This window comes from Triturus cristatus, chromosome 5_1, assembly GCF_964204655.1.
Source record: "Triturus cristatus chromosome 5_1, aTriCri1.1, whole genome shotgun sequence".
Lineage (NCBI taxonomy): Eukaryota > Metazoa > Chordata > Amphibia > Caudata > Salamandridae > Triturus > Triturus cristatus.
Genome location: NC_140587.1, coordinates 211,576,476 through 211,589,003, shown reverse-complemented (window position 1 = coordinate 211,589,003; position 12,528 = coordinate 211,576,476).

Genomic DNA, 12,528 nt, shown 5'->3' with positions numbered 1-12,528 from the left:
CAACCAGTAGTTAGCATCGGGGTTTAAGTGCATACCCGAGGTACACTACATTAACTCGGCACGTGCTCTGCTCATCCTTAAAGTGAATTGTTCTATACATGCAGCGAAGGAAATGGGCTGTGTCACGGTGCACAGATAAAACAGGAAATGCAGCGTGAACATCCATCAAAATAAGTTGATTATGAAGCAGTCAGTCCTGGAATATAGCACAGTATTACACGGACACGTTTTCCAGTGCACTAAGATAGGTCACTGGTGCCTACAGAAGACCCTAATACAGGCCCATCAATCACTCCAAAGTCAGCTGGGAAGTGGTTGAGATCGATTAGGCAATCTTCCACTATTTATTTATTTTGCAGTGTATAGCCGGCGCAAGCTTGATCAGAGGGTATCAGAGCGCTTCACACGACCACCAGTTGCATTACAGATCGCCTGGAAAAGAGGAGACTGCGGGCACAGCCTACTTTGCAAACAGTTAATAGAGACACTTACTCAGCCAACTGCAAGAACTCCCGGGACCGTCCGATCTGAGCAGCGCTGCGGCCGCAGTCCAGGACTCTGACTGCATTCTTGACTGCACCAGAAGTGAGGGGACTGCAGAGCAGGGCGTAAGGGCGGCAGGCCAGGCTGCAAACACCACCACAGCGGCCGCGCACGTCCAAATCAAATACAATTCAAAGTGTGCCATGCCCAGGCCCTAATTCAGTGCGCATGTCTGCTGAATGTTGATTGAGCAAATTAAATCACGAGACCCAGTCTCGACGTCATGTGACGTCATTGACTGACTGCGCAGTGAGTGAAGAAATATTGTAGCTAGCCCTGCCTGAGCCAGCAGTGAGCACTCGTGAGGCGAACAATACTGTCTGCACCAGGTGCGCCTGCACTGCAGTGAATGTGGTGAAAATATTTAGTTTGTCATAGAAGTGCAGACACTTGGTGTAGACCCGGCCCTGACAGATAAGTGCCGGTGCTAAGCACCGGAAAGCACCGGCACAAATTAAGCACTGCTTTTCGGTCTTTCAGTCTTAAAACTTTGACAGGTGACTGATAACTCCACCGCGCTTCCTGCAGATCTGCGCTGATTAAACAACACTCAGACAAGTGCCCAAGATTGAGAAGGGCTGACACTTACAGCTTGTGCCTAGAAGTGCTAAAAATGGGGCTAGCGCCGCAGTGCGCATAATGATTGTTCTTGCATCAGTGTTATCTACAGAATCACGTGACTTTGTTATAGAGTGGGCCAATATGTGTGTACTTCCTGCACCTATGAAAAGAAATGTGCTACAAAAAATGTACCTACTTTACTAAGGAGGAGTTCACTTCCACCTGGGCACTTTCCTGGACACCTTTTCCCTGCCATCGCACATGATTCCATAAAAAAAGTATTAGACAGTGACAAATTGTTTGCCTCAGCCCGATATTTTTTTTTCAAAAGCATTGACAATCAGTAGGTTTGAATTATTGTGCAGGCAGACAGAACCGCATACCAAACCGCAACACACCAACAGACACCCATTTAAAGAAACCATCACCCATGCAGTAAAACCAGCAGTCGCACATAACCCTGTCCAGCAGGGGGCGCCAGGAGATGTGTATCAGGAGCGGACAACTTAATTTGCAGTAAACCGCATAAGGTGAAGTGAATCAAGGAAGCACGCAGTGATGTGTGCACAGGCTAATATAGCAAACGTCTGGATGCGAAATATTTCACACGAAGACATGCACATTTTTTTTTACCAATAACCTAAGCAGAAAATGCCAGTGTAGATTTGTGTAAATATATGAAGTAACTTGTCTAATTTCTTTTTTAAACCATGAGTTTTCATTAGAACTCTGTGGTACCTTTCGTGCTAAAAATGAAAGCATTTTGAGATCAATTTTTTTCACTTTTTCATAGCCGTTAATGCTGCATTTTATTACTCTGGTGTAAGTGATGGTGGACGATGTGGCCTAAAGGACTGGGGCGGTAGACCTCAAATCTGGGAACCGGGTTCGAGTCTCCGCCCCGACGCTTGACATCCTGTAAATCTGAGCAAACCACCTGCTCTTCCCGTGTCTAACAAAAGTGAAAGTGTACTTATGTACAGCAGCTGGTGCTCATGTTAAACGCTCAGACACCTTCAGGTCAAGTCCGTGCAATGGAAAACTCGGCAAAAACACACCTGAGGAAGAGAGTGACATCTGCATTCAACTAAGAATAAACGCAACTTTACAACAGCTCTTAGATTCCCAGTTCCATGCGCGAGTTTCTTATCCGGTCTAGTAATCATTTTTAAATCTGGGGATCGTAGTCCTGTCTTTATAATAGTTTAAACAAGACTAAAATCCCGAATGCAATCAAAACAAGGATTGGTGATGGGTCATCCTCAGTAACAAGCAAAAGGCCTTCTTCATCCAATGCTGTGCTGCACCAGCAAAAAAAGAAAAGAAAAATCTGTTATGACTAAGGGTGGGCGGAATTTGCGTAGTCGCGCTACGCAAAGCTCCGCGGAACGGTAAAAAATCTCCGTGAGCATGCAAAAGTTCCGCGAACATGCGGAATTGCTTGTTCTGCCCGCTCGCGATGCTTTTTTCTTGTTCACGAATGCTATTTGTGTGCTCGGGGAGAAATATCTTGTGAACACGCATTTTGAAAGCGTGAACAAGCAAAAAATTCAGTGAAGTCGCGGATCGCAGAATTTTTGGCAATTCCGCGTTCTCCGTGGAACGCGAAATTACCCTAATTCCGCAAATTCCACGAGTGGAGCGGAATTTACCGCCCAGGCCTTGTTATGACCTGACAAGCGCATACCACATATGCATCATGACGCTGCCAGTGCCCTATCATTTGCATGCAAATGCGTTATGGCGTATGAACCTGCATTGTTCACCGTGCATGCGTGCACCTACTGATGGTGGATGCCACTTGGTGCAGTAAATAAAAAGAAATTACTTGCTCAAAAGCACTAAAAGCGGAGTTACCCGGCAGCAAATGGAAGCTTCCAGGCCCTCAGAAATAAATATATATCTATTCTTAATGTCCATGAGGGTTGGGGGAGCAATGAAGGGGCAGGTGGGAGGGAAGCGAAGGAGACTGGACGGGGACCAATAGACAAGAGAAGCACTAATTAAAAAGTGTATTAAAACAGACAAGGAAGATGAAGCAATGCATAGGGTAGTTAGAGGAGGGAGCAACGCGAAGCGTGTGCGTGGGGTCAAATGGAAAAAAAAGCAGCCCACGATGGAGAAAGTGAATGGGGGAAGACGGAGCACATGGATGGCTCGAGGATAGGATTTACAGGCATTTGATGGGGAGAAAAAAACGTGTTAGGGAGAGATAATGAATAAACATGCACACTCACAGAGCGCCTTAAGAAAGAAATGTGAGCAGTGGAAGAAAATGAGTCAGCAAATTAAAATGATGGTAAAGAGGCTATGCTCCAGGAGAGGAAGAAGATGAAGACAACCCATTAAATAAGAAGCAAACAATGAGCGAGACAACAAAGCCAACCAATAGTAAGCATTGGTAAGTAGTGGGAGGCTCTAAACCCACTGTAAGTTTTTGATATTAGTCCCCAATGAGTGGAATTGCCCCAGAGACCGTTAGAATCTGCCCCAGCCCAGTCCACAACTGATGGTTAGATGTTGAATATGAATGCAATGCCAATGCAAAGACCACAGACTCTAACATGCCCCAAGCCCTCTGCATGCAGCAAAATACAAATGGCCTGAGGTTTAATGCATACCCTAACCCGAGAGTTCAATAAAACCTGCTCACAAGTTCTGTCAGGTTCCAACAGTTCCCATTCTTCAACAGGTTCCTAGATTCAAGTTCTGATCAATAACAATGACGGTGCCTGAGAGGGGAGGCAGAATCTATGATTTGTGCAGTCTTTGAGGTAAACCAGAGTGGCCCGTATGTGGATGGAAAGGAGAATGGCCACCATGTGCCGCTTTTATTGACACCGGAGCTACCCGCACTATTGTAAGAAATGTAGAGGTTCCAAACCTACCCCTCTTGCAAAATCAAGTCCAAGTTGTAGGTATTTGCATTTAGCAAATCGTGAATCTTGTTTCAGCAAAAGTCCCAGAGAAATTAAGTGCTGTTAAAGAGGATGATCAGTTTGTAATAGGTAACTGAAGTCTGGTGAATCTATTGGCCATGGATCTACTCTGCATGCTTAACTGCCTGTTCTTTTGTACTCCGGATGGTGACAAGCTTCAACACATGTTGAGAATGTACACTTTAAACTGAACACACAAAAGACAGCCACTGGATTATTCCCGGTTTTGACCAAGGAGGACTTGCCTCCTGTTTTAAAGTACTCAGTATAATGATAATGAACCCTCCCCAACGTAAAGAGAAGTCTGGACGTTTCCGGGAATTGTGGGCTACTGTTGTGAGTGGATTCCACACCTTTCTCAGGTGGCAACGCCTCAACATAGGCTTCCACACCAAGATGTGTCTGATCCAGTGCCCTGTGGCAAAGAATGCATGAGTACCTTTAACGAGCTGAGAGAAAGTCTCTTTGTACCCCAGCTCCAGGAATGCTGGATTATAACCAGGGTCATTAAAATAAGGAGGACGAAATTATGTGGCAGGTTTGACTAAATTGTGCAGCAAGAAAAGCAAATTTTGCAGGATAATGAGGGACATTTTGTGATAGTATCACTTCATTATTTTGACATTTTTACACATGGCAGCAGTGTCTGAGGATTAGTTCACCTTATTAGTACCAATTTAATACCAAAATACAGCAGTAAGCAACTGAAAGATGATCAGTCAACCCTTGCAAAAATCCTTATAGTGCGGAGGAACCTGAGTTGCCACACTTTTTGCAACTTTTGATCAGTTTGGGGCTAGAAACACATTTTTTGTTAAAATCTGTATATTATGCAACGAATGATAGATAATGTGGCAAATGCGGTAAGTCCACTGTTATGCAAAAATCACTGCCGCCGCAAAACCACCTAATTCCAATGGCCCTGATTACAACAAAGATTTTGTTTTGTACTGCAATCAACAGGAAAGATGCTCCCTGTCTGTATGAACACAGATCCTTGGAAGTTCTAAATATCCTGTAGCATACTTCTTTACCACCCTAGATCCAGATGCCAGGTTGCCAAAAGGCAGTGGCTGCAGTTGTTTTTGGTATTCAGCAATGTGAGGGAATTGTTATGGGCTACCTGCTTACAGTTATCGTTCCCCACTCTATAGAGTAAGTGAACAGAGGAGTGGGTCAGAGCAGGGTGTGTGAAGAATCAGGATGAAATTTGAGTGTCGAGAGATGTAAAACCTGTGCCAGGCACTATGTTGTCTTCTATGGCTAGGTATTTTAATGGCCCAACCCAGACAGGGAGAAACTTGATGATGCGCTTGCTTAAGACACACTTGTTCAATCCCAGTTTCCGTTTCATTACCAAGAACCTGTGTCACCGATGTGTCACTTTTCAGCAGTTAAATGCAGGCAGGAGAACTGTTGTAGCAATGAGTCTTATGCGCAGATCAGGCTGTACTTTTATTCACATCCAGCTTTATTTGGTTGAGATGCCTGTGTGCAATGGCCTTCTCCACATCTTAGTGGTAGTGTGGATTTCTTTTACACTGGGTGGGAGCGTACCTGAGTAGGAGTATTACAGCCTCACTGTGGCCAAAGGGTTATTGAGGGTATTGATTACCAGGTACAACCTGCAGGTTTCTATGGAGTCAGATCGTGGAACACACTATAAGAATGAGGTGATGAGAATGCTGTGCGTAGCCCTGCAAATGAATCTGAGGTTCCATTGTAGTTACAGGCCTGATGTACCAGGTATTGTCAAACAGATCAATGGGACTCTGAAGTCCTCTCTTGCCAAAGTCTGTGTGTCCACTTCCCTCAAGTTCCTGATGACTTTCCCTTGGTGCTGATGAGTCTCTGAAGCACTCCTAACTGGAGGAGAGGGCTGTCCCCACATGAACCCCTCATAGTGAGAGCCATGAGACTTCTCGCTGTCCCTGTGAACATTACAATTTATATTGTGCTCGATTATTGGAAAAGATTGGCTGATGTGGTGCATTCTGTCTCTAATCAGGTTGAGGTGGCGACTTCTCTTTTGAGCCAGGAACAGTGCCATGACTTAAGTCCAGTAGACTTAGTCCTGGTGAAGAAACTCATCAGGAAGAGTTACCTGGAACCCTATTGGCATAGCCCCTTCAAGTCATCCACAAACACTGCTGTGAAGTATGGTGGCCTCACAAACTGGATGCATGCTTCTCACACCCAGTGAGCCTGGCAAGCCAGTCAAGAGGTGGTGACCACAACCACTGATTTGCTGAATCAAAATCCAGTGTACTGAGAGAGATCAGAGGGGGGAGAAGAGAATAACCATGTGTCTCAAAATCAACCGGTGAGAAGTGCTGCACTTGTGGTTAATGAGCCAAGAGTAGCCACAGTTAACCAAGCTGAAGAGACTGTGAACAATAATTCTGAGACTGAAGAAGGGTCACGCCATGCAGCTAGAGGGGGGCTAAGAATAGAAAGGTGGCCAAGGAAGAGTGAAGGACTGAGACCAGTTGTGTCACAGTAATGCATCCCAGAGACAGTCAACAGAGAAACAGAGACAAGTTAACAAAGTGACAGCGAAGATGAACAGCAGGTAATAAACAGATGAAAGAGAACACAGGTGCCTATTCAAAGGTACTCAGCTCCTGAATGGGCTTACTTCGCTGAGAGTGAGCCTGACTCAAGAACACCGAAAACTGAAGGTAAATGGAAAGTGATTGGAATACCCCATTAATAGGGCTATCATAGTGAAGACTGACTGGTTTTTTACGTGATCCAAGTGAACTGTCGAAACAAACTGCAACTATCTTTAAACTAATCAACGTTTTGCTTGTTCGCACAAGTAGAAGACTACAAATTGTGTTCGCCTTTGTTTTTTAAAATTTTTGTGTCTTCTCTCTGATCTGACTCTGAAGAAACCATGGTGTCTAACTGGCCAAACAAATGTAGAATGAAATGAACCATAATGGCAACGTTCTTGGTTATCTGAGAAGGATTGTTTTGAGGAATTGGAAAACAGGTTGGAAGAAACTGAGTTTAAGGCAAATAGAGAAGCTGAGATTGACTGGAAAATGACAGAAGAGAAATTAAAGATTGCTGGGATACCATCAAAGTTGAGCTTAGATTGGCAACAGCAATAAAAGCTTTGTTTTATAAGGAGAAAGGAAAATACTGAAAATCCTAAGATGATGGGTTGGTGTGAATGCCTGCAGAGATTTTGAAGTTTTGGGAGATCAAGTGTTCAATGGAAAGTATCCTGTTATCCCTTGAATTTATTGTGTGTGCGTGAAGAATGCTTAATTTCAGCTTCCTGCAAATTTGGTAGGCAGCTGGTACTTAACTTTAGTATTCCCTGAAGTGTATCATGTAGATGGGATATATGATAAGGGAGTAGTCCTTCATGGTAGATGATTAGGGAGTAGTGCTTCAAGGTAGAACTAGGTGTAGAGCTTCACAAATAGTTGCAAACATTGTTGGTGCTATGATTTCTTCTATAGGCGTACTTTTGAATGCCCTGAAGATTAGAAAGTTATCAACATAGGTTGACTGACCAATACAGCAGGAGTGTTATCCGCTATCAATACAGAACTTGTGGCAATTAGAGCCATGGATCTACAAAATAGGCTTGCTTTAGATACTTTACTTGAAGAAAAAGAGTCTGTTGCGTGTTACATGTCCAGCAGAGCTGCATGTACATGCCTAACAAAAATGTATTACTAATATTTCTGATGTTACCAACGATTTAACGGAGCTAGAAGCAACAGGTGCCTGGGAAACAATTTGAAAAGGTTATTCTGCAGTAGGTGGGTGACTTAGTTGTATTGGCAATAGACTGTTAGGGGCTATTTCAAATCTCATATTGATTATTGATGAAATTGCTTGATTTTTTATATAAAGGGCATTAGATTCTGGCTGTAGCGGGTACCGGGCATTTCCCCGGTAGGCCTCCAGGGTTGAGGACCGATTTTGGGCCCCTGGGGGCCGATTTTGTCACCGGGCCATTTTTGCAGCATAGCTGCTATATCGGCCGCTGTAATGAAATCGTCCAAAACCGGCCGTGGCAAACAGCTCGGCCGCACCACCAACCCCCTGAGGGCCGGCCGAGCACTTTGCCAGAGCCGGTTTTGGTTCCCAGTCCGGCCCTGATTAGATTGATGCCAGGGAGAAACTGATCAAAGTTAAGGGAGGAGTATGGGTGGAAAAGGGAAGTGGGAGAAAAAAAGAGAGACGAGGAAATGCAGAGTGATCTGTATGATTAACTACGAGGCCTAGAGAATTCTAGACGTAAACAGCAAAAGTCAACAACTGGCATTTAAAAATCAGCCAGAAGGGGACTTTTGAATGTATTTTTTAATGACTCTCCAAGTAATCAGAGGTGGCAATTGGTGACGCTTTGTCACTATATTTTGTTTTGCATAACATATACACTAAGCAGCACATCATATACTCATATATATAGTGTTATTTTCAGTTAGCCCTAGTTAATGTAGGCCTTAGTTTAAATGACTCATGCTAATATGAAAAATGTACTTTTGGCTACTGTGTTCTTTCTCCCTCCCTCTCGTTTCAGGAGCTAAGCTGCAGTAGTTTGCTTTAATTAAATTGTTACAAACTGTTTTGGTTTCTATGAAAATTGTTTATCTCTGTGAGTTTCAATGAAAGCTGAATAATGAATCTCTACACCTGAGCTGAGGGCAGGTTGATGGTGATGTATCATCTTTCTACGGGATATCTCTTAAAGGCTGTGCAGCTGAAAGCTTCCATTGTGCGATGGATTGAATGAATGGTAGAAGCTTCTTATCTGGAAACATTCTAACCTGATCGGACCCGTCTCTCAGAGACCCTGGGGAGTGTTGTATCATGTTGCAAATTGTATGTTTTAAATGTGCATTGCTGAGCTAGTTGGATTCAGATGCCCCGGGGTGGGGTGGAGCTGAGGGAGTTTATTGAAACTTGCTCAAATTGCTTATGAAAACTTTAAATAGTCTGTCTTTGTATTTTCTATTTTATTTCCCTTTGAACTACTTTGGCCGATGATTTACATATTTACATGATGATCATTGATTTATGACTAATTTGAATAATTTAAGTTTGTAACTTTTCTAATCTGTTATTAAACCTTCATGGATTGCAAATTTACTACTCTCTATCGTCCTTCTGTGGCTTAAAGTGCTTCACTTTCATTGATGTATTGTTGATTTGTAGATGTCAAGCCTCAGCCTGGAACGAACGGTCCATCTGCTCGAGTGCAGCCTGTTCTTGAGTTTCCACCAACGATCTGCACGGTGCAAATCCCATCTCCGCTGCAACAGAGGTAACACTGCGCTCTTCAAGTACCACACACTTCAAGACTGGTAATTACTGGTTGCAGTGTTACCTCTTCAAATAACAGGACACCCTGAATCAAGCCCATAGTGAAGCCATGGGCTTGTCTGACTCATGCAACCTTCATATTTCATCTACATTTCACCGGGGAAAATGTATAGAGATGTTTCGTCTTCAGTGGTATTGCTGGGGAGGGTGAACAGACAGAATATCGAGTTGCAAATTTCGACCTACCATAATATCGAGTTGCAAATATCGTAATGGAAGAATATCGACTGCAAGAATATCGTGGTCCAGAATATCGACAGTAAGATAAGAAATATCGTTTTTTTTTAATAGCGATGTCAGTAATATCATAAGTAAAAATATCGTTGTTTAAAATATCGAAATTTATATTAGTGTGATGCATTTTAGTGTGTATTATAAAAGTATGTGATTTAATTTATTTGTATAAGTATTGCTTTTTTCCCCATGTATGTGTGATTTGTTTTGCGTTTTAGTTCCGTAGCAGGTTGTGGGTTTATTGGGGAATAGGGTGGGAAGTAATTTAAAGATAATAAATTGAATAACAATTTTATTTGAAATACATTTAGCTTTTTAGTTCCGTAGCGGGTTGTAGGATTATAGGGGAAAAGGGTGGGAAGTAATTTAATTATAATAAGGTAATTAATAATTGTTATTTATTAGTATTTATAGATAAATATTAACTTAATTAATTCTTAATTGGTTATTAATTTAGATTAATTAATTAATTGGTAATTATGTTAATTGTGTTATTTTTTTGGAGCGGGTTGTGGGTTTATAGGTGAGTAGGGTGGGAAGTAATTTGATTATATTAAGTTAATTAATAATTGTTAATTATTAGTATCTATACATATTTGTTTTATTAATTAATTATTAATTGATTAATCATTATTAATTAATTAATTGATAATTATGTTAATTGTGTTATTTTTTGGGGGGGCAGGTTGTGGGTTTATAAGGGAATAGGGTGGGAAGTAATTTAAATATAATTAATTAATTAATATTTTGTGTTAATCAATATTTATGTATTTAATATTTTATAATCTTAATTGTGGTAAATAATGCATTATTAATTATTTCCTAATTGGGTAATTGTTAATTGTGTTAATTGTGTCATGTTTTTTAGCAGTGGGTTGTGGGTTGATAGGGGAGTAGGGTGGGAAGTAATTTAATTTTTATACATTTTTAATACTTTAAAAAAAATATTTATTTAATGTTGTTTTATAGTGTTAATTGTGTGAATTAATTTATTATTAATTGTTTATAAATTGCTTGTTAATTGTTATTCATTGAGTAATCAATTGTTAATCAATGATGTTAATCGTGTCATGTTTTACGACATAGGTGGTGTCATTTATAGGGGAATATGGAGTGAGGTAAATTATTTTTAATTAATTAATAGTTTGATAATTAATGCTAATTAATTTGCTGGAGTGGGAATAGTTAATTATTCCCCTCCACCATCCAACACTTTCCCTACTGTTGCACTCCCTGGAGTTGGAAAAGTAAATTATTCCCCTCCACTATCCAACACTTTCCTTACTGTTTCACTTGCTGGAGTGGTAATAGTAAATTATTCCCTTCCGCTGTCCAACACTTTCCCTACTGTTGCACTTGCTGGAGTGGGAATAGTAATTTCTACCCACCCACTATCCAACACTTTCCCTACTGTTGCACTCCCTGGAGTTGGAATAGCAAATTATTCCCTTCTGCTATCCAACACTTTCCCTACTGTTGCACTTGCTGGAGTGGGAATAGTAATTTTTACCCCTCCGCTATCCAACAATTTCCCTACTGTTGCACTCACTGGAGTAGGAATAGTAAATTATTCCCCTCTGCTATCCAACACTTTTCCCACTGTTGCACTTGCTGGAGTGGGAATAGTAAATTATTCCGCTCCTCTATCCAGCACTTTCCCTATTGTTGCATGAAATTGCAGTGGGAAAAGTAAAGTTTTACCCTTATGCTATTCCACAATTTTCCTACTGTTAAATTCAATTGAGTGCAAAATGTAGGTTTGAAAATGTATAAATATTTTAGTATTTTATTTTATAATATAATGTTTTTATTCTGATATTTTATGTTATAGGTGTATGTATATATATATATATTATAATTGATGTTTATATATTTATAATATTTTAAAATAAATTAAAGATATTCGTTTATTAATAATTGTACAGTAAATATACATTTATATATTACATTTTATATATGTTTGTTTAATTTTTTATACATTAAATTTGTTTATTATATTTTTTAAATGTATATTATATTAAAGTAATTTTTTAAAGTTAATTTTATAATATAGTTGTTTTAACATTATTTTTTATATATAAAAAACATATTTTACATCTATATTTTTTTTCTGATATTTCTGTCATTTACATTTTAAAGATAAGATGTATATATTTTGACTATCGGTATTTTTACATCGGTATTTTTGTGTTTTATATTTTTGACTTCGATATTATGTCAGTGATTCGCTGGGGAGAACACCAATTTATGGAAAGTATGCCTTCTATAGAACCATTTTTAGTTCGCTACGACAGATAGCTTTCTATTGGCCAAATGTATTGTTTTTGATACCTTATATATAGTTAGGAGCATATTTACAAAGAGTTCAGGCAATGCAGCAATAAAAGTTGCCGAGCTGCATTGCGTGAACAGAGGAACTGTGCCATAGCTACTTAGAAGTGTTGCAGTTCTGTTTCTCTCCCTGCGTTTGTGCACTTATTGCTGCCATTCGCCAGCACAGGCTCCCCTGCACCATGTTGCATGGCTGTCTGCCTTATACTGAGAATAGTCTTTGTTCTTTAAGGCATTTTCCTATTTGTATAAGTACTGTTAAGTACCCATTCATAGTGATGCCCACCATGCACCGCGCATTGTGTGAAAACAGTATCAAATACTGTATCTTTACATTGTTTCAAAATTTCTCTCTCGTGTTAGTGGCTGGCACACGCAAGACCATTGCTCTTAGTCGTGGGATTAAGCCCTTCTTTCCACATACTGTGCTTGTCCTTCCCTTGTTGAGCTTCCTACTTCCAATTCTGCTCTGGCACGCCGCTCTTACATACTCAGAAGGTGAGTGTAATCCTTTCCTCAAGAGACCCGAGGGTTGATTACTGTAATCAATTCACATTCCTTCCACACG